We start from the raw sequence: 24624 nt of genomic DNA on the forward strand, positions 1-24624 counted from the left end.
AGGGGGTGAATCAGGCCAAACCAGTTCATAACATCCACTGGCAGATCCAAGAAACAGGATGGGGTGCAGGATGTGCCGAGTTGAGTCGTATCATCAGCCATTTCACCATCAACAACCAGGACTAGGGGCTGACTCTGCAGCTGAAGTACCCAGTGGTGGATGCTAAGGAAAATGAGCCATGTCAGTCTGGAGGTAGTGGGTACCAGGTCTGTGAGCCACAGGGGTGAAGGACACAGAGGATCCTGGGTCTCCTGGCCCAGGTTCTATGTCCAAGCTACATGGTGGATATAAGACCCATGAGTCCTAGGGATGAAGTTTTGGCTTGACCCTAGGTCTCCTAGCCCAGATTCCAGGACCTACCTTAGTAGTGGGTTTCTGGTCCATGAGCCTCAGGGTTGGGGGGTCCAACAGGACCTTGGTGTCCTGGTCCAGGTCCTTGGGACTGCCTGTGCAGTAGGTGCTGGATCTGTGAGCCTTAGGGGTGGGGGACCCAGAGGAACCTGGATCTCCTGGTCCAGGTCACCAAGCTCATCTGCATTTTGGAGACCAGCTCTGTGAGCCCCAGGGTTGGGGGATCTGGCAGATCCCAGGTTGCATGGGCTAGAGCCTTGGGCCCAACTGCATAGTGGGTGAGAAACACATGAGCCTCAGGACTGGGGATTTTGCAGGGCCCTGGGTCTCCTGGCCCAGGTCACTGTGCTAACCTAGAGACTGTCGGATCGTGAGCCCCAGGGATGGGGATCCAGCAGGTCAAAGGTTGCATAGCCTGGGGCCTTTGGCCTGCCTGCACAAAGGGCGCTAAACCTGTGAGCTTTAGGGGTGGGATATCTGGCTGGCCCTGTTTCTCCTGGCCAAGATCTTAGGGCCCACCTGTGAGGTGGTTGCTGGATCTATGAGCCCTGGGAGTTTGAACAGCTGGTCTGGCATGTCCTGGTTGCCTCACTCAGATCCATGAGCCCACCTAGAAGAACTGGTCCTCTTCACTGTAGAGAATGAAGTGCTAGATGTCAGACCATTGTGCACATGGAGGACATAGTACCTCATTGGGGCCTACAGAGGACATCTGGTACTATAGCGGAGAATGGAGAATAGAACATATGGACAACTACCCCAGCCAAACGATGACAGCAAATATCTGGGCAATTGGAGATTATAAGATCTACAATGTCAGCAAATGGACATATAAAGGGATTCCTTATCCAATAGATCATCGAGATTGAAAACATTTCAGAACTATCGCAGCCACTTGGGCAGAACCTTCAGAACATGCGCCATTGTGACCTGGGTTGATATCAAATAGCTCTTCCCCATCCTCAGGTGCTGAGATGGTTGGGAAGCTGGGTATGGCCTATCCCTCTATCTCTCCCTTGCCCCAGAAATGGGAAGAAGAAATAGAAAGCTTGGAAACAATGATCATACCCACTTCTGCTGAACCCTAGATCCTTCCCATCCTGATCAACTATGTAAACATCAACTAAAATTTTAAAAAGAGAAATTTTTAAAAAATAAAGAAAAACCTAGCTTGTATTTTTAAATTTTTCAGCATAAATAAATGTTAAACATTTGAAAACATAAAAACATTCACTATTTTAACATATTACACAAAGCATGCAATCTCAAAAATATCACCAGGTACTACATAAATATGTACAATTTGTTTGAGACATCTTTTAAAATAAACAGGATTTAAGCTAGCTAGTAAATTAGAAAAGAACTTGGATTTTTAATAAAATTTATTTGTAAAACAGTATGGAACAGGCAGGGATGGGGAGGCAAGATTTTGATAAACAGGTTAATAACCAATTAGGGTCAGATAACTACTGAAATGTGAAATGGGGAATTTCTTTAAAGGGCTGGCATAATGCAAAATTTTTTGCATTATACCAGCCCCACTCCTGAGTTTCTAGTTTTATCATGAGAATAATGAGACAGTGATCCCGTCCTTCTGAGTTTTAGCTTATTGTGAGACTGGAAAGAAGAGACTTTCAATCACAGCCTTTGGATGGCTCTTCTGCCTTATGAGCCAGCCAGGCAGGATTACTTTTCTGGCCTCTTAATGAGTTTTGTCCTTTTCTTCTTATTGATTTTCAGCTGTTATTTGTCTCATTGAATTGTGCTTGAAAGATACCAGTTCCACCATTTTCTCAGGTCTTCCTCTCTTGAAACACCCCTCATGACTGCTATGAAAGGTTTCTATCTCCAATAAATCTTGCTACCTCATTGATTTGTCCACATGGAATTCTTTCATATGAAACAAGATCTGAGGTAGCCTTCTTTTCCTCTGTTTTCCCTGTAGCAGGGAGGGGACACACAGAGAGAGAAATCTTCAATCTGTGGGTTTACTGTCCAAATGGCTTCAAGAGCCAGAGCTGGGATAGGTCAAAGCAAAGAGTTTGGAATTCCATCTGGACTTCTCACATGTGTGGCAAGTACCTGGCCCATGCTTTTCCAGGCACATAACAGGAAGTCAGGACACAAACCAGCATTCTAATAAAGACTGTGGGCATACTAAGCAGATGCTTAACCCATTGCACCAGAACCCACGACCTACAACTTAGATTTTGTCATCAGTCAGACCTCCCAGGGATTCAGACAAATAGAAGACATTCTGTGAAAGAACAAGAGCTCAGTGCAACATCATGCTGCTTTAGCTACTCTGCCTGTTGAGAACTTGTACGTGCTCAGAACAAAACTGAATGAGGGGCCCGGCGGAGTGGCCTAGCAGCTAAAGTCCTTGCCTTGAACGCGCCCGGTTCTAATCCCAGCAGCTCCATTTCCCATCCAGCTCCCTGCTTGTGGCCTGGGAAAGCAGTTGAGGATGGCCCAAGGCTTTAAGACCCTTCACCCTTGTGGGAGACCCGGAAGAGGTTCCTGGTTCCCGGCTTCAGATTAGCGCAGCACCAGCCGTTGCACTCACTTGGGGAGTGAATCATAGGATGGAAGATTTTCCTCTCTATCTCTCCTCCTCTCTGTATATCTGGCTTTGTAATAAAAATAAATAAATCTTTTTTTAAAAAAAGAAAATAAAAACTGCATGAGACACTTCCCTTCCCCTGGGGCCATCACATATGGTTTAATTTAGAAAAAATGACTGTTACTGCAGTTCTCTAGTACTGTCACCAAATTAATTGAGGACATTTCTCAGGAGAAAACACACTGAAGTGCTCATAGAGACACGTAATAGCTAGATGGTAGGCATCCTGATAGAGGATAGCAAATATGGCTACTTCAGGACTTTCTAATCTTTTTGTCCCTTTTAGTTGGTCTCCAAGTTATGTGACTTGTTACCAATTTAACTACAAAAGTGGTTACCTCTTTAATGAGGCTGTTTTCTAGTTAATATGATTGCCATCAAACACTGAATGGACTATGACCAATACTACTCATAACAATGTAGAATTCCTTCTTGCCTGGACTTTGATTCATTTGATTTTGATTAGTCCAATTCCTGGCAATGCCTATTCAGCAGTATACTTAAGAATAAAAAAAAAATCTTTATCAGTAATCAAGATATACACAAGGTTCTTTTGAATAGACTGCCTTAAAAAGAAACAACAGCAGCAGCAGTCAGGGGGTGCGGGGCAAAGGGAAAGTAAAATTGAAACCAAGTTCTTCACTTGCTGTTTGCTCTGATAAATACACCCCCTTTTACACATAAGGAACCAAGCCCTGAACAAGAGACTGAGTCCGCAGCATACCAACCTCAGGGAAAGAACCCTCTCCACTAGATCTCTCTGGAGCAGCTTGATGACAGGAACTTGGCTTCAAGGAGACAAAAGGTAGGTAAAGAACAAAGGGGAAAATAGACAAAAGGTCAGAGGGAACTATGAGGGACATGGGGGATTGAGATCTGCAAAGAACACAAGCATAAATGTGGTATAATCTTTGTTCCAAAACAAACAGTTACAAGTCTGGAAGTAGGGATTGTATATAATCAAAACAGACAGGAAAGAGTTTGGCAAGCTGCATTAGCAATTAATTCAATCAAAAAAGTGAGTAAAATGAGACTGTTCAGAAATACTATTGTAAACTGTGAAGGAGGTTTGTTGTAGGAAGGAGGCCACTCAAGCATAAAGGCTTCAAGGACTTCAAAGACACAGCAGAACAGATGTGAGTTATGATATTTATTTATTTATTTATTTATTTATTTATTTAGTAGAAGATCGATTTAAAAGGCAGAAAAGGGCTCAGTGAAAACATACTGGGGGTAATAATGCAATGTTTTCCAGAGGTCAGCAGATCCTTAGGAGGGGTCATAGTGCAGACAGGAGAAGACTAAGTTGGAGCTCAGAACACTGAATATTTATTTGGTGAAGCTCACAAGCCTTTACTTCTGTCGATCCATGGAGATAAACAACTCACCTAATCTTTTATCAGGCAAAACACAGAAACTGAAAGGTTTTCTTAGTGACCTTTCATAAGCTTAAAAGGGATATGAGACTAGGAAAGGGTGGGCCTTTGCAGAAAGCCCTATTGCAGACAGAAAAACAAACCAAAAAAAGGACCACAGTAAAGCCTCAAGTAAAGTTGAACATCATCAATTTGACTCATGTGAGTAGCAGAGATTATTCCAAGTGCAGCAAAGAGTCCTAGTAATAGGACCTGGAGAATTAATGGAAGACTCCACAGATTAAGAGAAAATGAGAAAATTGACCTGAGTTAAGAAGGTGGAGCCACACAGGGCAGGTGGGAAAAGGCTCATATGAAATTATGTGCAAGGTAGACACAGAGATACAGAGAAGATGGCAGAGGGTGGCTTCTTGCTTTAGTATTTATTATGTTTTTGAAAGGCAGAGTTACATGGAATGAGAGAGAGGAGAGATGAGATCTTCCATCCATTGGTTCACTTCCCAAATGGTCATTACTGTGCAAAGCCATAGCCAGGATCCAGGAACTCCACCTGGGTCCTGAAGTGGAGCTGCAAGAAGAGATTTGCCAGTGGTTCAGACAGAAGTTTAATTCACTGCCACAGTACTGGCAACAGAGGGTGTTTGTAGGAAAACAAAGTGAGCTAGATGGTGTAAAAGGGAAAAAGAATCATTATATAAGGAATCACAGACTGGTTGCTGCCAGATAATGAGGAAGCTTTGAATGCCAGGGCTGTGATTCCAATTGTATTATAGACCAATACAGAATATTACATTCAGTTAGAAAATCCAGTCACAAAAACAAATGCTGTTTGTTCACCCTCATATGTGGGAGTTAAAAAACATCAAGCAGAACATAGAACAGTGACTACTAGAGATTGAAAGGAAAGGGGCTAAAGGAACATTAGATGATTGATACAAGATTAGTTAGACAGAAAGAATAAGTCCATAGTATTAGCCAGCACTGTGAACTAATAGTTCATAATAAGTGAGTATGCTTTATGACCAAATAAACGGGAAGCTGTTTACATGTCTATAAATTCACTGTATCCCTTATTGCATACATTTTTAAAGATTTATTGTATTCCTATGGGAAAGGCAAATACACAGAGAGAAAGTGATAAAGATCCTCCATCCAGTGGTTCACTCCACAAGTGACCGCAACAGCTGGAGCTGAGCGGATTTGAAACCAGGAGCCAGGAGCCTCCTCCAGGTCTCCCATGCAGGTACAGGGTCCCAAGGCCTTGGGCTATGCCTTCTCAGCCACAAGCAGGGAACTGGATAGGAAGTGGAGCATCTAGGACACAAACTGATGCCCACATGGGATACTGGCACATGCAAGGCAAAGACTTTAGCCACTATGTTACAGCTCTGGGCTCAGCATATAATTTTTTAACTAAGAAAAGCTTATGTTTAAAGGGCTGGAACATCTAATTAACCTTATGTGCATTTCTTGTACTGCCTAGTTCTTAAATTATCACGTTGTGACCCATACTTAGTTGCAATTAAAGCATAAATGAAAAGCAGTCATGGCTATATGCTGTATGCTGTGGTATATAGTATATGGAATAGTGGCTATCATGCTGCTTGGGATACCTGTATCCTTTATTGGAGAAACTAGAATTGAATCCTGGTTATGCTGTCCATTCCAGCTTCTAGCAAAGTCAAGCTCTTCAGGCAACTAATGATGGTTCTAATAGTTGGGTCCCTGTGGAATGCCTGGATTGAGTTCATGGCTTCCTTATGGGTTTTTATAATTCCATCTATTGTAGGCAACTGGAGAACTAACAATCAGATACTCTCTCTCTCTCTCTCTCTCTCTCTCTCTCTCTCTCTCTCTGGAGTAATAAGCAACAACAAAAAAAAGCTTAATCTCAAGAAGAAAATTTGACCAAATTATTAAACCTAGAAATTTAGAATATCAATTGAACATTATATTGACAAAGGTGATCCAACATCCTTAAAGAAAAGCTTCAAATATGAAAGAGTACTGATCTTATAAAATAAGACCATAATTTAAGAGTCAAACTGAAATTTGAAACTAGAAAAGATAAGAAACTAGAAAAGGTAAGAAGAGCTTGAAGTATCATTCTGAAATGATTTCCTTTTCTGCCATAGCTTCAAGTTTGTAATTTTGCCTTTCCTATTCAAATGAAGGCTTTTCAAATGCAAGGATCTTGTCTAGCAATATTTCTTAGCAGACTAAAAATGTTTGAATTAAATGCTGGCACTTTTAGCATATTTCTTCTAAACCTCTAGTGCACATTTTGTGTGAAAAAGTTAGCTGATAGACACATTACTTGATAGGAGAAGAGAGAAAGTCTCCATAAAGCAGGGCTCTTAGGACAAATGGGATGAAAATGTAGGAGGGACTTCCAGGATAAGTTATTCCAATATCTTGGGCTTATGGAAAACATTTTTAGAAATTATATCTGTGACAGCTGGATAGTTGAGCTGGTTAGATGGAACTAGGCCCCAATACCCATTAACATGTATGAGAGCTGAATGGGATGTGGGACAGGCTAAACTAGTCTGCTACACATACTGGCAAATCAGGGCAGAGGTGGGCCTGGTGGGGGTTATTGTGGGTCACTCTGACTAGGCTGCAGCTCCCACCGGTTTGTGTGATGGCCGAGTATGTGCTGGGCAGAACCAGGCTGGACTGCAACACCCATTGGTTCCAGTGGAAGACAGCGCTGGAAACAGAAGCAACCCAGCAACTGCAACAACCAGCTGAAGGGGCGATGGACTGTGCTGGGCCCTGTACTTACTAGTACACACAAGAATCTGGTCTGGGAAAACCTCAGACAAAGTTTCTTTGGGGATCCCCCCAGTCAAACTGCTGGACTCAGAACACTAACTAAGAAAAGACACAAGACAGAACAAGTCAATCAACCACCTCAGTTATATGTTGGCAGTGAAAAACTGGGCAAACGGAGACTGTATGATGGACTATGTCAATCAGTGGATTCTTCAACGACGTCATCGTGATTGGAGTGGCGAGACTGGCAGCAAATCATAACTGTTGATCTATCAAAACCACTTGAGCAAGAGCCTCAGAGCATGCCTCACATTGGGGACCTGGAGTGAGTGGGAGACTGGGTGGGGCTTCTCCCTTAAAATCCCCCTTTACCTCAGATACATGAAGGAAACAATGAAAAAAATCACACAACAATGTTATAGATTCATCAAAATAAGAAACTGCCTCAAGCAACTTGTAAAAAAAAAAAAAATAGAAATTATGAGAGGGTCCAATGCAACAGCCTAGTGGCTAAAGTCCTTGCCTTGCACACGCCAAAATCCCATATGGGTGTAAGTTCTAATCTCAGGAACCCCACTTTCTATCCAGCTCCCTGCTTGTGGCCTGGGAAAGCTTTCAAGGATGGCCCAAAGCCTTGGGACCCTCCACCCACGTGGGAGACCCAGAAGAAATTCTGGGCTCCTGGCTCCAGATTGGCTCAGCTCCAGCCATTGTGGCTGCTTGGAGTGTAAACCAATGGCTAAAAGATTTCGTCTCTCCTCCTCTCTGTGTATCTGCCTTTCTAATAAAAATCAATAAGTCTAAAAAAAAAAAAAAAAGAAATGGGAGCATAATGTAACAACCTAATGAGAACCAGATATGAGATATCCAAAGGTCATGTAATCAAGAAATATTTATTTACCATATTTTCAGATTTAAAGTAAATTTTTAAATTAACAATTATGTAAATAGAAGACTGAAAAAATTATAAAGGGGGAGGAAGATATAAGCATGCTTTTACATGAAAGGAAGGACAGTAAGAGTCTAAAAATATCCTCAATTCGACATATGGATAATGAGACTAAAAGGTGACCAAATTTGAGAACAGCGTCAGTACTGCAAGGAGGCTAAGAATGTTTTTGCCTTGTGAAAATAAGAGGGAGAGTGATCACCGCTTACCACATATCACCAGTTCCTATGTGGGGCTTTTCGGATCTAAGATCTAAAATATTACAAAGCTAACAATAAAAAAGCATAAACATCTTAATAAATATGTGTACATGTGAGGAACTTTTCAAGAGTGTGCAATCTAAAGAAATGACCAAAGAAAGGTACTTCTATACTTTTGAGACAAGAAACAACACATTTGTAAAGTAAAGGCAGGACAAATGGAGTTCTGAACTCTAGAGATTTCTGAAAAAGACTCAGTGGAAGACTATCAAAAGCCAGTGGAAAGTAAGAGTTCCTCCAGTGAGTTTCTAGGCTGCCCCAAATTACCAGACTCCAATAGTTGTGGTTGTTTTCCTGCCTTGGCTGAGAGGAGACCTCTCCCAAAACAGTCTCTATGGCTTCCTATGTGTAGGGAAATACCAAAGGGCCCTTTCTGAAGTTGAAGTTCCTCAAGTGACTGTAGCTCAAAAAAGTCAATTTACTGATACAGTACATGGAAGTTTTGATATAGCACACCCCAAACTACTTTAGCGACCAGACAGAGGTACAGAAGGAAGGATATTAATTTTGAAAATGAAATGCTTGAAGATGAGAAATGATTGACCAATGGCTTCTGTATTCTGTAGAATATATCAAATGAACTGAGCAATCTTGAGAGAAACTTGAACCAATGTAAATCTTTTCTGCTTTCATAGCTTTCTGTCTCTGCTGCTGGACTGAGTTCAAATCATCCACTCAGCCATTTTCTTTCTTATTTCTCTCAGCCTTATTATCTAGAAAAGTGTCTGGCATTTAAAAAGAAATCACTAGAATGTATAAAGTAGATGTATAATAGTAAAGATGTGGGAATTAAGAAAAGAGATTATTCATAAATGATTCCCTTTTGGAACTTAAGATACCAGAAATATGAGATTATTGTAAGTTATTTTTTCACTTGTATACTTCTCTATATAGAATCACTTAGTGTGTATTCTTTCATATTTGGTTTCTTTCGTATAACTTAGCCTTGAGAAGTTAAGCCATATTATTGTGTCTACCTGTATTCATTTGTTTTCATTGTTGCATAAAATTTTATTGTATGGATAAGCCACAATTTACTTACCCATTCAGATAAATGCACATGTGGGTTTTTTCCAGTTTGTGACTTTTAGGAATAGAGCTATCCTGAACATTTTCATGGATGACCTTGGGCTGAAGCCAGGAACTGTGAGCCCATCTCCCTTTTGCTATCCAGAACCCAGTTACTTAAACTGTCAGTGCTGCCCCCAAGTGTCTGTATCTGTAGGAAGCTGGAAACAGGAGACAGGGCCAGGATGAGTATTTCTATTATTTTGTTCTTTTTACCTTCTTGTATTTTTTTTTTCTGTATTTTTTCCTAGATGTGTAGTACTCAATTTGAGATTTACTTCATTTTGTATTCCATTTTTAGAATACAATTTATACTCTTTTGTGTGTCTTAATATTGTAATTTGATACTTCCAAAAATGATTCTCCATCAACTTTTCACATCTTCACTCTTTTTTTATAATTTGTATTGTTTTTTGATACAATTTAGTTGGCAGTGAGCTCTCCTTTCCTTCTCCCTAAATTCCCTCCCCTCCCCTCTGTTCTCTCTAGAATCATAGTGTGTGTCCATCGTGAATTTTCCCAAGTCCATCATGCTTCTACTGGAGTATCTCCCAGGCATGTAGAAGAGTAACTATTCATTGTAGGTTAATTCTTGTATCCTGGGGCCCTAATATAGGTACAGTGAGAATTAGGCCTTTGTTTATGGGCTGTACAAATAACAGTTATATGTGGACACTGACAATCACATGTGGTTATAAACAACCCACCTCTTGTGAATGGTTAATTAATGAATTACATCACAAGCTCTTGTTACATTAGGTATAAATAAGTATGAAACAACATTGATCAACACAGAGTAAGATTCACATATGATATCTCTAAATTTTTTTCCCATAGAAAGCAGAAAAATTATTTATTCCAAACGATGGTAGAAATATGTTGATCCTGAAAATATAGTGTACTGTAAAAAGACTGGGGCAACTCTTTCCTTGGAATATGCCCCTCTTGTCTGCCCTACTTGAGACTTATTTATCTTGTAGCCATTTCAAGCACTCAGTTAGTTCCAATTGGTGAGCTGGCAGAGCTCTCCTCAAATCTGCAGATTCCGAGGCGAAAGTAGCAGATTTTCTCAAAAGAATAGCACCTTGCAGCTCAGGAGAAAGCATGAGCATCTTGTGAAGTCAGCACAGCTGATGTTGAGTAGGCATGTGTTTCATCAAAGTGTAAAAGAAGGTGAAGAGAAAAAAATACTGCATCATATATCGAGACACTGAAAAGTTGTTTGGACGTTTAACGTGGCTGATACCCAGGACAGGAAAGTGGATATATAAGAGCAAATATATGATATCTAAACTTTTGTGATTGGCTCATTTCCCTCAATATTATGGTCTCTACTTTGGCCCTTTTGGCCACAAAGTAATGCATTTCATTTTATTCAGATGCCAAGTAGTATTCCAAAGCGTAGAAGAACCACAGTTTCTTTATTTTTTTATTATTATCATTTTATGCTGGAATTTCATAGGCTCCTGGTATTTCCTTTATCCCAACCTCAATTTCCCCCCACCCCACCTAGTTCCTCCATATCATTACTAAAGTATACTTCTTCATATACAGTTATATGTCCATCATTGTAGGCATGAACAATGGCAGAGTTCAGCATCCTATTGTCAAGATATAGTAAACAATTTCATTGTAAGTCCATCTTTGGAAGTAGAAATGCATACTACATTAATCCTCACATCTGGATATGTTACTCTCCATTTCACAGCTACTATACATCCCCTCAAATGAAAAGTCATAATACAAAATTAGCAATAGAAAGAAAAGTAAAATTTACAATGCCATGAAGTTAAATAACATGTTACTAGATATGACAGCTATTATACACAGCTGCTATACATCCCCTTAAATGAAAAGCCACAAAACAAACTCAGTATCAGGAATAAAAAAGAAATTAACAACACTATGAAGTTAAATAACATGCTTCTAAATGACTAAAATGTAGCTGAAGAAATGAAAATCAAGAACCTTCTTGCAGAAAATGATACTGCTGCATGATCTATGAGTCACTGAAGAATTTAATCAAAACAAAGTGTTTTGAAGAGATGAAACAAACAGAAAACATCAAAACCCATGTGATATAGTACCAACTGATTTTTGTTGGTGAAATGTGTCTCTTCTTTTCTTTTTTTTTAAATTTTGGCAATCTTTACATTGTTGATTAGGGTAAAAAGTTACAAGGGCTAAAGGGAATATTGAGGAGATGCCCCACCCAGTCTCTCACCCACGCCAGGTCCCAGATGTAGGGCATACTCTGAGATCCTTGCTCAAGTGGTCCAAGTAGTTCACCAGTTATGCATTGCTGCCAATCTCGCCACTCCAGACACGATGAGGCTGTTGAATAATCTCCTGATTGACATAGTCCATCATAGAGTCTCCCTTTGTCCAGTGTTTCACTGCCAACATATAGCTGAGGTGGTTGATTGAAGTGTTCTATCTTCTGTCTTTTCATGGTTAGTGTTCTGAGTCCAATATTTCAGTTGAGGGGATCCCCAAAGAAACTTGAGGTGTTCCCAGGCCAGATTCCTATATGTACTAGCAAGTGCAGGGCCCAGCACAGTCCATCATGCCAGTCAGCTGGTGGTTGCAATTACTGGGTTGCTTCTGTCTTCAGCTCCAACTTCCACTGGAACCAATGGGTGTTGCAGTCCAGCCTGGTTCTGCCCAGCACATACTTGGCCATCACACAAACCGGTGGGAGCTGCAGCCTAGTCAGAGTGACCCACAATAACCCCCACCAGGCCCACCTCTGCCCTGATTTGCCAGTATGTGTAGCAGACTAGTTTAGCCTGTCCCACATCCCATTCAGCTCTCATACATGTTAATGGGTATTGGGGCCTAGTTCCATCTAACCAGCTCAACTATCCATCCCTCACGGGCTAGTCACCCCAGCCCCTGTCCTAGTTATTTTGTGCCCTCCCATGGGAGTGGTAACCCAAGAGGGATGAGCCCACTATTTCCTTCCCAGGTCACTCTCACTCCTGGATTATTATGTTCTCTCCAGGTGGCCCTGTGGTTGGACTTGGCAGTATTAGCCCCTAGTGCCAGCTTCTGTTCCGGTTAAGCCCTGACAGCTCTCATCCCCTCTAGTTTTGTTAGCACTAGTAGGAATGGTCTGCCCATCCTGGCTCTTCCCTGATCTGGGCCACATGAGGCACACAGGTGCTACAGCCCTGCCTAGTCTGGTCTATCCCCATCCCAGCTCATGCTCTCCAGTGAGAGTAGCTATTCAGCAAGGGAACCACTCCTTATTCCCCTGTCGGCTCTGCCCCTCCCTTCCCAATTCTCATGTGTGCTGGTTGGGTGCTGCAGTCACATCTGGCACAGGCAGCCTCACCTTGGCATTATGAGTTTTGTACTGCTTTTGTCGCAACCGAACCTGGCTCGCCCCAAACTCTGCTCCAGCATTAGGATTTGCCAGTAGATGACACAAACTGTTTCAGCCTGGTCTGCCCCCAACCCATGCCAAATGTATGCCAGTTGGACACTTTCCATAACCTCTTCTGGGCTGTTTCTTTCCATGCTTCTTGCACGTATTTGTAGGATCCGTGTCCTGTCAGAGGTGTTGCTCAGTCTCCTCCCTCAGATCCCCTCCTGATGCCAGCTTTCGTGCTTACCAGTGGATCCATGGGCCAGCACTATTCAGTTCACTTCCTGTCCTAGCAGGAGCAGTGGCTTTTAACTGGCCTTCAACCCATTCTGGTTCTTGCTGTTGGATGTTTCAACCCAACCACAGCTCCTCCATACTCACATATAGCACATACATGGCGCAGTTGGGGTTGAAACCCAGCCTTAGTTCATCCAACATCTACCCTGGTCCTCCAGAACACCAGAAGGTGTTGCAGTCTGACCTGGCCCAGTGTGTCTTGTTCCAGTCCACACTTGTGCCAAGGGAGGCTACAATAATATCCCAAGCAGAACGCAGCCCCATTCTAACCTGTGAGCCCCTTGGTGGGAACCTCCACCCAGCCAGGGCCTCCCCTTCCTCTTCCCTCCCCGCCCCCCCGCTCCCCAAATGGGCCTGTTCCCAGCAGTGTTAAGCATGCTAGTAGTTGCTCTGGCTCAGCTTGGCACAGCCTGTCGCCTGTTGCAAACCCTGTCCTAGACTGTGGCCCATCGAACCATATCTGGGGGCAGATTGTGTGGGGAATGTGTGGGCCACACCCTGTGGAAATTCTAACCCCACTGGAAGGATTAGGAGTGGGGATGGTGATGTTGTCTAAGCTGGGTGAGACCAAGGAGCTTACAATCAACCATAGATGAAAGAACCCTCAACAGTCTAGACAGGTCAGGGCAGCAGCACCCAAGTGTCCATCCGGAATGGGGTGTGGGATGGGCCTGGCTGCTGAGTTCGCCAACTCATGCAAGGCCGAAAGGAAGGCTGGTCTGCACTGGACACTGGCCTAAAACCCAACGGCATGTGTGAGAATTCAGTCTGGGAGGGGATATAAGGAAGAAACTTGGGAAATTTTCCTGGTGAGCCATAGCTCCCACTGGTAAACATGAGGTCCAGACCTCGGGGTCAGGCAGGCTGGGCAAAGTAGCTCCGATTGCTCGTCAGTATATGGAAAGGTGAAGGATCAGGAACCCCAGGCAGTACTGAATAAACCTTAGCCCACAAGTTAAATCAGAAACCAGGATGGACCACAAGACATACCCAGCTTGGTTCTTGCACCAGTCGGTTTGTGTGAAATGTGTCTCTTCTAAACAACAATACATGGGTTTTGTCTTTTAATACAGTGTACCAATCTATGACGTTTGATTGAGCTTAAACTAATTATTTTCAGGGTTAATATGAATGGGTGGTACTTTGGTCCTGTCATATTAGGAATGGGTTGTTCATTGGTTTAGTCTTCTGTTGCCATTTTACTGGGATGTTCTTCCCGTTTGCCTTTGGTTTTGGTAGGTGCTATTCCTCTTCTCTGTCAAGAGAACAGCTTGAAGTATCATTTGTAGGGCAGGTTTGAAAGAGGCAAATTCTTTTAGCTTTTCTTTACTGTGGAAGACTTTTATTTCATTTTCAAAGATGAAAGAAAGCTTTGCTAGGTATGTTATCCTAGGCCAACAGTTTTTTTCTTATAGAAACTCCAATGTGTCACTCCATTCTCTTCTTGCCTATAGAGTTTCCTGTGAGAGATATCCTGTGAATTTAATTGTCATTCCTTTGTATATCAATTGATTTTGTTCATGTGCACATTTAAGGATCTTTTCCTTATGTTCAATTGAAGAGAGCTTGATGATCATGTGTCTTGGTGAAGATCACATTTGATCATGCCTGTTGGGAGTTCTGTGTCCCTCCTGGATCTTGTTTATTCTTTTTGCTAGATTGGGGGAATTTTCCTTTATTATTTCATTAAATATATTTGTAAAACCAGCTTCTCTTTTTGTACCTACTAGGCCTCCCATAACTTCTATATTAGACTTCTTAATAATGTCTTTCAATTCTTGAATACTTTTTTTGGCCTGATCCAGCTCTGCTGCCAGCTTTTTGTTTGCTTCCCCCAATGATAGGAAATGCCTTGCAATTCTGAGATTATTCTGCTTGCTTCATTCTATTTGGAGACTCTCCACTGTACTTTTAATTTGCTCTCCTGTGTTCTTAATCTTATATATATCAGCCTTGATTTGCTTTATTGCTACTATTCCTTGTGTAAAAATATTCCTTAAATTCTTTCAACTCTTGTATGTGCTTCTCATTGTTGATCAGAACCTTTATAATGAGTTTTCTGAATTCTGTGTCCCCCATTTTTTCAATGTCTTCCTCAGTTAACTCTGAGGTTGGCATAGGGTTTTGCTCCTTTGCAGGGGAGTTTTCAGTAATATTCATTGTGCCTTTGTCTCTTCTTTTGCTCTTGATCATTGTACTTCTGGTTATCAGATTCTTCTCCTTGGGGCAGGTTTCTAAGCTGTGTCACCCCCAGGTCTACAATGTGATTTTACTTATTGCAGTTGGTACACAACTCTGCTTGCAGCCACTTGTGCCACTCCCTCCAGCAAGTTTCAGATCTGGGTTCTTATATTAGATTTCCACAAAGAACTCCGTAGCCCCAAATCCTGGCTCACCACTCTCCACCTCCTGTGGTATCGTGCTGAGGTTGCACTGTTTTCTCTGTAACCTTTCTCCCTCTTCTGGTTGGAGTGGTTTCCAGGATTAAAGAGACACCAGGTGTACTATCTAGTTAGGTTGTTGGTGATGCTGATCTTGTCAGAACTTGTTGGACGTGAGGTCTGGGTGCCGCACGGACCTATTTTGACCCCCCACACGATGCCACAGTCAGTATTATTTTCCTTTGGGACCAGTGCAATCCACTGAACTCAGTGAGTTCTCACGAGCTCAGCACATGCGCAGTTCACTGTTGTGCCCTGCAGTGATAAAGTGTTTGCACAGTGCACAAAATGGCGACCGACATACCACTACTAGAGTTCTTGACCTGCTGGCCATCAGGTCTGTGGGCTTCCCAGACCTGTCTTGGGTGGTACGTGTAGAATGTCACGTTGCTGCAGTTCATTGAATCAGAAATGAGTTCACTCCCAGCCCAGCGTGTGCTCAGTCCTTTCCCTTGTCTTTGCCTCTGTAAGCAAAATGGCATCCACTATGGCTCTAGGGGGTTGACTGGGCTATTAAATGCACCCTGTTCTTGCACTGCCCATCTGAGATCTGCTGCTCTGTCTCTGCTCCTGGTCAAATCAAACAGACCAGCAGGACGGACAGTTCTTTGTCTAGGTTCACTTCCCAAGCTCCCAGTGAAAGTTCCTTCCCACCTGGTTGCTGTTGGAGTTCTGGCTGCTTGTGGAGTTCAGATCACCTTTTGCTGAGTGCTGCTGGAGTATCAGTCACTGCAACACCACACCACTGTGTCCACTGCTTTCTTCTGTCTGTCCGTGCCCAGGTACCCCTCTGTTGTTGTTCTGTTCTCTCCTATTTCCTGAAATATGTCCTCTCTGCTTCATTCTGATTAAATGCTTCTCCATTCATTTAAAAGTGTCCTTACCTTATTTTGCCATCTTTATTCCTCCAAACCACAGTTTCTTTATCCAACCTCTGCTGATGGGCATTTAGATTGCTTCCAAGTTGTTGCAATTGTTGATTGTGCTGCAATAAATATTGGGGTGCATGTTGCTTTTTTGTTTAACAAGTCTTTTGGTTATATTTCTAGAAGTGGTGTTGCTGGGTTGTATGGTAGGCGAATTTTTAATTGTCTAGGTGTTTTCCACAGTGACATCCAGAGTAGCTAATCCAGCCTGCATTCCCACCAGCACTGGAGTAGGTATCCCTTTTCTCTGCAACCTCGCCTCCTGGTGCTAGTTTTCTGTATATGGGTGATTCTTTCAGGTGTTAGGTGGAAACTCAGTGTTGTTTTATTTTAGTTTCCCTTGTTGCCAGAGAGCTAGAGCATTTTTTTCATGTGTTTGTTAGCCATTTGAATTTGCTCCTTTGTAAAGTGTCTGTCCATTTCCTGTGCCCATTTCTTGACTGGTTTGTTTGTTTTGATGTTATTGTTGTTCTGGAGGCCTCTGTATATTCTGGAACTTAACCCATTGTCTTCTGTGTAGTGTCCAAAAATCTTCTCCCATTTTGTTGATTTCTTTTTATTTTGTTGATTGTTTCCTTTGTTGTGCAGAAACTTCTTAGCTTGATGTAGTCACATTTGTTTATTTTGATCTTGACTACTTTTGCTTTTGCTGTTTTTTCTAAGAAGTTTTTGCCCACTCCTATGTCTTGCAGAGTAAGTCCTACTTCTTTTTCCAAAGGTTTGATGGTTTCTGAGTGTGGATTTAGATTAGGCTGGCTGAGTTTTAGCTTGTTCAGTATTTTAGAATGGTTTGAAATGTATTGATGTTAGTTCCTCTTTAATTGTTTTTAAAGATTTTATTGATTTTCTTTGAAAGGCAGATTTATAAGGAGAAGGATAGAAGGGGAGGGAGAGAAAGAGAGAGAGTGAGCTTCCATCTACTGGTTCACTCCCCAAATAGCTGCAATGGCCAGATCTGAGCCAATCCAAACCCAGGAGCCAGAAGCTTGTCACGGATCTTGCATGTGGGTGCCAAGTCCCAAGTCTGTGGGCTCTCCTCTGCTATTTTTCCAGGACACAAGCAGAGAACTGCATCAGAAGTGGAACTACTGGACTATGAATCCAAATCCATGTTGGATACCAGCATTGCTGGTAGAGGATTACAAACCATTCTGACATCCTGATGCTATAGGTATTATCTTTGTCTCCCAATACTGTAAGCTAAGAGGTACAAAGGGAGCATCCACAGTTCTGGTCCTTTTAATTTATGATGGGAAAGCCAGAGCTATGGCATTCAGGTATAGCCACCATCTGCAATACCAACATCTCATAGAGGTATTGTTTCAAGTCCCAGATTCTCCACTTCTGATCCAACTCCCTGCTGAAGCACCTGGAAAAGCAGCAGAGAATGGCCCATGGATGAGAGGTCAGTGGAGACCGCAGAATTTTCTCATAGCAGGAATACTAATGGTGAAACCACAGCATGCCTCTTCTTACCTTTTCCCATCCCAGTGGCATTCCCAGCTGGGAGCCAGTTGGCTAAGTGCTGCAGTGGAGGAAAGGTGCAGCTGGCAAGGCAGTGTGTCTTTATTTGCTATCTAACAAAGACTCTACTGTGCTGTCATTCCCTGGAAATTTATCTGACTCAGTTCCCTTGGAACACAGTTCTTTTGTGCCATGCTTTTCTGTGGCTGACCTGATTGCAGTTTCCCACTATTCAAATATCTTGAATCACATTGAATCAGTTTTTATACTACTGTACTTCAAGGGGTTTTCTCTTTATTCTAGCCAAACTCATGTAGTGGTCTACCTGTTTTCATAGTATTTTTCTAGAACAGCTTTGTGTTTTTTTAACTGCAAAATTCATAGTAATATTCACTTATTCATATCTGATGTTTTATATTTGAATTTCCTTAATTTGGGGGGAGGGTTTTTTTTGGTTTTTTGATAATGAAAATTTTTAGCTGTATTAATTTACTTACTGGCATTTCTATTCTGTATTTCAATTATTTTCATTCTAATTTAGTGTACCTCTCTCAATAATCTTTGAGGTCACTTTGCTGTTTTGCTTCCAATTTGTTAATGGTAAGTAAAAGATGTTCCAATGGTGTTCCTTTTAATTTAGAAATTTGTAGCATGAGCTCCATCTGTGCACTAATTCTAGTGAATTTCATGAATTTTGGAACACATATTTTCATTTTCATTCATCTCAACTTATTATTTTCTTTGTGATTTCCACTGTGACAAAGTAATAAACTATAAGAGTATGATTTTAAATTTCCACATTTGTGAATAATCCAGCATTCCTTTGGCCATTTATTTCTAGTTTCATTCTATTGTACTCAGAAAATATGCTATTTCTTATTTCAGTCCATTAAAGTTATCCTGAAATTTGCTTTATGACCTATCATGTAGTCTATCCCATTCTCACTATATGGAAAATTTTCTATATCCTTCCAATCTACTCAATGTATAGTGCTGACAAAACCCTCTATTTCCTTAATTCTCTAGCTGTTATATCCATTATTAAAATTAAATTATTGAGTAACACTCAAGATGGCAGAACAGAGGAAGGACATGTTTAAATAGAGAAATATTAGCCAGTGTGAAGCAGAGAGGGCACATTCCAGGAAACAAAAGATGATGGAACAACAGCAGAGGGGTACCTGGAGACAGACAGACAAAGGAAAAACAAAGATAACAGTGTGGTGCTTGCAGCAGCATTAAGCAAAAGGCAATCTGAACTCCACCAGCTGCCAGGAACCAGGTGGGAATGGACGTTTATCAGGACTTCCAGAGGTGAACCAAGACAAAGAAATGCCTCTTCTGCTGATCCCTTTGATTTGACCAGGAGCAGAGACAGAGCAGTAGATCCCAGATTGGTGGTGTGGAAACAGAGTGGATTTCACAGCCCAGTCTGAGTCTTCAAGCTGAATTAGGTGCCATTTTGTTTAAGGAGGCAAGGGTTATGGGGCAGGACTGTGAATGCACGGAGCTGGGAGTGAACTCATTTCTGATGCAGTGAACTGCAACAACATGGCATCCTACAGGTTTCACCCAAAATATGTCTGAGTAGCCCTCAGACCTGACAGCCAGCAGATCAAGAACTCAAGTAGTGGCACATCAGGCACCATTTCTTACAGTTTGGCAAAGAATTTAAGACTACAGAAGACAACAGTGAGCCAGACCTGGAACTCACTGGAAGGAGTGGTACAACTGACTGCAAACAAAGAGCCAAGTACCAACTGAAATTAAGTAAAATTGAACTTTAGACCTGTGGGTGACAGAGCTGAGAAACCTGCACCAAGAATAAGAACCTGATAACCATAAGTACCATGACCAAGAGCGAAAGAAGAGACAAAGGCACAATATTACTGAAGACTCCCCTGCAAAGAGCAAACTCCTTTGCCAAGATAAGAGTTCACTGTGAAAGACATTGAGAAAATTAGGTATACAGAATAAAAACACTTATTATAAAGCTTCTTTATCTGTGTGTGTGTGTTTACTTATTTATTTTGAAGTTTTGAATTATGTAGTACAATTTCACATAGACTGGGATTTCCCCCCAAACTCCAACCTCCTGACAGATTTTCCCCATTTGACTACTGTGGTATATTCCTTCATAAGGAATCATAATTCCATCAGTCTTATTTAAGTGTACCTTGACATTGCTGGTACAAACAATGTCAGTCCAGCATCCCATTCTCTACAGATGTCCAACAGCCTCATTGGGACTCTATATTTTGTCTGGAAGCAGGGATGCATGTTGCATTATACCCCCACATATGGATATGGTAGACTCCAGGTCTCATCATTATACATTTACATAATTGAAAAGCCATGAAACAAGCTCAACAACTGGCATGAGTTAGAAGAACAGCCTAAGCAATAACAAATTACAGCACCATGAAAAATGTGCCACTGAGTAACCAACACATGGGTGACAAAAAGGAAGTACAAAAGTCTCCTGGGAAAAATGATGCCACCACGTAATCCATGAGCCATCAATTAATTTGATAAGAGGAAAGAAAGTATTTAGAATAAATAAAACTGACATTTAAAAATTGAAACATGTGGGATGCAGCCAAAAAAAAAAAAAACAGTATAGATCAGATTATTGAAGTTACACTTTCTATGCTGGTTTCCTTATGTAAGAGAGAACATATGGTATTTATTCTTTTGTGATTGACTCATTTCATTGAGTATAATGGTCTCCAGTTGGGACCACCTATCTGTAAATAATATAATTTCATTCTTCTTAATAATAATATTCTATGGAGTAGATGTACCAGTTTCTTTAACCACTCTTCTTTGGACATACAACTAGATTGTTTCCATGTCTTTGCTATTGTATATTGCTGCTGCAAATATAGAACTACATACCCCCTTCTCATATACATATTTCACTTCTATTGGGTATATTACTAAGAGCAGGATAGCTGGGTCATATAGCAGATTTATTTGCAATTCTCCAAGCACTCTCCATACTGATTTCCACGGTAGTTGTATTAGCCTACACTCCCACCAGCAGTGAAGGAGGGTACATTTCTACCCACATCCATGCCAGCAGGTGTTGCTGGTTGAGTTCAGAATGTAGACCATTCTCACTGAGTTAGGTGGTACCTCAACGTGGTTTTCATTTGTATCTCTATGATCCCTAGGGAGCCTGAGCATCTTTTCATTTGTCTATTAGCCATTTAGATCTGTTCTTTTGAAAAATGTCTGTTCATTTCCTTTGCCTGTTTTATTGCAAGATTGGCTTTTTTTGTTTGTTTGTGTTTTTTGTTTTGTTTTGTTTTTACTGTCCCTGGATTTCTAAAGCTCATTGTAAATCCTGGGTATTAGTCCCCTATCACTTGTGTAGTGTGTAAAAATTTTCTCCCATTCTGTTGGTTGCTTCTTCACCTTGTTAATTGTTTCCTTTGCTGTATAGAAGCTTTTTAGTTTTATGTAGTCCCATTTGTTCATTTAGGCTTTGACTGCCTGTGCTTTTGCTGTCTTTTCTAAAAACTCTATCCCTGTTCCTGTATCTTAGAGAGTGCTTCTTATGTTTTCCCGTAACAGTTTAATTGTTTCTGGATGTAGATTTAGGTCCTTGATCTATTTAGAGCTGATTTTTGTATACTGTGACAGGTGTGGGTCTTGCATCTTTATTCTGCAAGCTGCTATCCAGTTGCTCCAACAGCATTTGTTGAATAGATCAGGATTTTTGCCTGGATTGTTTTCAGTTTTCTTATCCAAGATTAGTTGACTATACTCGTGTGGGCTCTTTTCTGGTGTTTCTATTCTGTTCCATTTGTTCCATTGATCTTCTCTGTTTCTGTACCAGTACCACATGTTTTGATAACCACTGCTCCGTAGTAGATCTTGAGGTCTGGAAATGTGATTCCTCCAGCTTGATTTCTATTTTTCAGGATAGCTTTGGCTATTCTTGGTCTTTTGTGATTCCAAATGAACTTTTGTATCATCTTTTCTATTTCTGAAAAGAATGTTGTTGGGATTTTGATTGGGATTGCATTGAATCTGTATATTGCTTTTGGTAATATGGTCATTTTGATTGTGTTGATCATACCAATGCAGGAACATGGCAAGTTTCTCCATTTTTCAATATTTTTTATTTCATTTTCTAATGTTTTATAGTTTTCACCATAGAGGTCTTTTACATGTTTAGTTAGCTTAATTCCTTAAATTCCTTGGTATTAATTCCTTAATTCCTTTAAAATAGATTCCTCTATTTTAAAGCAGACTGTACGTAAAATGTCTGTCTCATCCATGGAATTATTTGTGTACACTAGGGCCATCAAATTGTGTTCATTAATTTTGTACCCTGCTACCCTGCCCAAGTCTGGCAAGGACTTGCAATACTATACTGAAGAGTAGTAGTGACAATGGACATCCCTGTGTAGTTTCAGATTTTAGTTGGAAGGCTTTCAATCTTTCTCCACTTAGCATGATGCTGGCATTGGGTTTTTTGTAAATTGCTTTGTTTGTGTTGTAGAATGTTCCTTCTATGTCTATCTTTCTTAGGGCTTTCAGAATGCTGTGGTGTTGGACTTTATCATATGCCTTCTCTGAATCTATTGAGAGAGTCATATAGTTTTTAATTTTCATTTTTCTAATGTGATGCATTACATTTGTTGATTTGCAAATGTTGAGCCATCCCTGCATGCCTGGAATGAATCCCACCTGCTCTGGGTGAATGATCTGCTTGATATGTGGTTGGATCCTGTAAGCTAGTATTTCATTGAGGATCTTTGCACCTATGCTCATCAAGGATATAAGTCTGTAGTTCTCTTTTTCCATTTTTTCTCTATCTGGCTTTGGTACTGAGGTGATATTAGCTTCATAGAAAGAGTTTGGAAGGATTGCCTCTCTTTCTATTGTTTAGAAAAGCTTGTGTAGGATTGAGGTAAGTTCCTTTTGAAACATTTGGTAGAATTCAGCAGTGAAGCCATCTGGTACAGGACTTTTTTGATTGGGAGGGCTTTAATTACTGATTCAATCTCCGTGCATGTTGTTGGTCTACTTAGATTGTTAATTGCTTCTTGATTCAATTTTGGAGGATTGTAAGTGTCCCTGTGCCTCTCCTGGATGTTGTGTCCCAATTCTTTCTCTAGATTAGGGAAGTTTTACATATATTATTTCATTGAATAAACCTTTAATCCCACTTGCTCTTTCTGCACTTTTTGGAACTCCCATAACTCCCATAATTGAGCCTTTTAACTATATATTTTAACTCTCGGATACTTTTTTTAGCCTGATCCAGCTCTGCTTCCAGCTTTTTGTTTGTTTCTGCCTAGTGACAGGAAATATCTTCCAATTCTAATGTTCTTTCTTCTGCCTCCTTCATTTGATTTTGGAGACTCTCCACAGTACTTTAATTTACTCCATTGTATTCTTAAATTCTGAAATGTCAGCTTTCATTTGATTCATTTCCTGTGTAAGAAATTGTTTAAATCCTTTGAACTCGTATTAAGTGCTTTTCATTGTTGGTCAGAAGCTTTATAAGAAGTTTTTGAATTGTGTCCCCCACTTTTTCAATGTCTTCCTAAGTTAACTCTGAGGGTGATAGAACCTTTTGTTCCTTTTTTGGGGAATCTTTGGTAACATTGATTGTGCCCCTGTCTCTTCTTTTAACTTTCCACATTGCAATCCTGTTTGGTGTTTTTTTCTCCTAAGTGCAGTTTTCTAGGATGTATTACTCACAGGTCTATAAGTCAATTTTTATGTTCAGTGTCCTGGGTTAAAGAAGACACCAACTATCCCAGATAACTAGTTTATCAGCAACAATGATCTTGTCTAAACACACAAGATGGAGCCCAATGCAGCACTGCTGGAGAGCTGGGGCTGTTAGTTTTCCAGTCTGGGCACCACACCAATTCTGCAGGACATGAAGCTGCCACTGTCCTCCCCATGAGATCAGCTGAGTGTGAATACCTGGAAATGTGACCACTCTGTCGTTTGATCCTTCTGCTGTTAGCTCCGATCAGCCACCAGTCTGCCCTGTGGAGTCTGCAGTTCCCTTTCCACTTACTGTTGGGCAAATATTTCTCTTTTTGTATAATGTGTCTTTACCCTATTCTGCCATTTGATTCTTACTCATCCACATTTTTAAACTTCATTTTAACGCATAACAGTCACCATCAATTTAGGTCTGTGAAATCAGAGCCCAAAACAGGCTATGCTGAAAATAGCTCTGGGGCCCGGCGCGGTGGCGCAAGTGGTTAAAGGTCCTTGCCTTGCACGCCCGGGATCCCATATGGGCGCCGGTTCTAATCCCGTCAGCACCGCTTCCCTTCCAGCTCCCTGCCTGTGGCCTGGGAAAGCAGTCGAGGACGGCCCAAAGCTTTGGGAACCTGCGCCCGCGTGGGAGACCCGGAAGAGGCTCCTGGCTTCGGATCGGCATAGTATCGGCCCGTTGCGCTCACTTGGGGAGTGAATCATGGGACGGAAGATCTTCCTCTCTGTCTCTCCTCTCTGTATATCCACCTTTCCAATGAAAAATAATAAAAAAATAAATCTTTAAGAAAATAGCTCTGGCAATTAAAAAAAAAAAGACATTTGGCCCAGCACAGTAGTCTAGCAACTAAAGTCCTTCCTTGAACACATGGGGTCCCATATGGGTGCCAGTTCTAATCACAGCGGCCCCTATTACCATTCAGCTCCCCTGCTTGTGACCTGGGAAAGCAGTGGAGTATGGCCCAAA

At 41.3% G+C, this 24624-nt stretch overlaps 1 protein-coding gene across 1 annotated transcript in view; it reads left to right on the forward strand.

Moving 5' to 3' along the window:
* Positions 1-3695: 3695 nt before the first annotated feature.
* The window catches only part of LOC121158949 (interferon-induced very large GTPase 1-like), a 28588-nt gene continuing 7659 nt past the window's right edge, over positions 3696-24624 (forward strand). Inside the window, exon 1 of the mRNA XM_040983943.1 lies at positions 3696-3779. The gene's annotated coding sequence lies outside the window, so the exon portion shown is untranslated. The remainder of the gene's footprint in view (positions 3780-24624) is intronic.

Source organism: Ochotona curzoniae, unplaced genomic scaffold, assembly GCF_017591425.1.
Source record: "Ochotona curzoniae isolate NIBS_2020 unplaced genomic scaffold, NIBS_Ocur_1.0 contig_4017, whole genome shotgun sequence".
Classification (NCBI taxonomy): Eukaryota; Metazoa; Chordata; class Mammalia; order Lagomorpha; family Ochotonidae; genus Ochotona; species Ochotona curzoniae.